At 49.4% G+C, this 464-nt stretch overlaps 1 protein-coding gene across 1 annotated transcript in view; it reads right to left on the bottom strand.

Annotated features, from left to right (window-relative positions):
- Positions 1 to 464, bottom strand: part of LOC106883391 (E3 ubiquitin-protein ligase synoviolin B) — a 44,851-nt gene that overhangs the window by 26,394 nt on the left and 17,993 nt on the right. The gene's annotated exons all lie outside the window — the stretch shown is intronic.

Below are 464 nucleotides of genomic sequence, written 5' to 3'. Positions count from 1 at the left end.
TAATGTCAGTGTGCATACTCGACAGAGTGTAAGTACCTTGAGAGAAAAGTTGAACCTAAGAAGCATCAGTTGTGGTGTGCAAGAGAGACGATTGTGTCAGTATGGTCATATGGTGAGAATGGACGAGGATAGCAGTGTGAAAAAGTGCCACACCCTAGCAGTTGAGGGAACCTGTGGAAGAGGTAGGCCCAGGAAGACTTGGGATGAGGCAAGACCTTCGAACATTGGGCTTCACTGAGGCGATGACTTCTGACCGAGACCTTTGGAAATATGCTGTGCTTGAGAAGACCCGGCAAGCCAAGTGAGGCCTAAATGCAAGGCCTCTGCGAGGGATGTAGCCAGCCCACTTATGCGTTCCTTTCCTTCATTGGACACTAAACTCCGCTTGCGAAGACCTGTTGAGGCAAGTGAAATCGAAATCGAACTAAATTCGACAACTGGCACCCATGCCAACGTCGTCTCCT

Source organism: Octopus bimaculoides, chromosome 16, assembly GCF_001194135.2.
Source record: "Octopus bimaculoides isolate UCB-OBI-ISO-001 chromosome 16, ASM119413v2, whole genome shotgun sequence".
NCBI classification, from domain to species: Eukaryota; Metazoa; Mollusca; class Cephalopoda; order Octopoda; family Octopodidae; genus Octopus; species Octopus bimaculoides.
The sequence above is the reverse complement of the archived record's forward strand: the minus strand, read 5'-3'. Positions and strand labels throughout refer to the sequence as shown.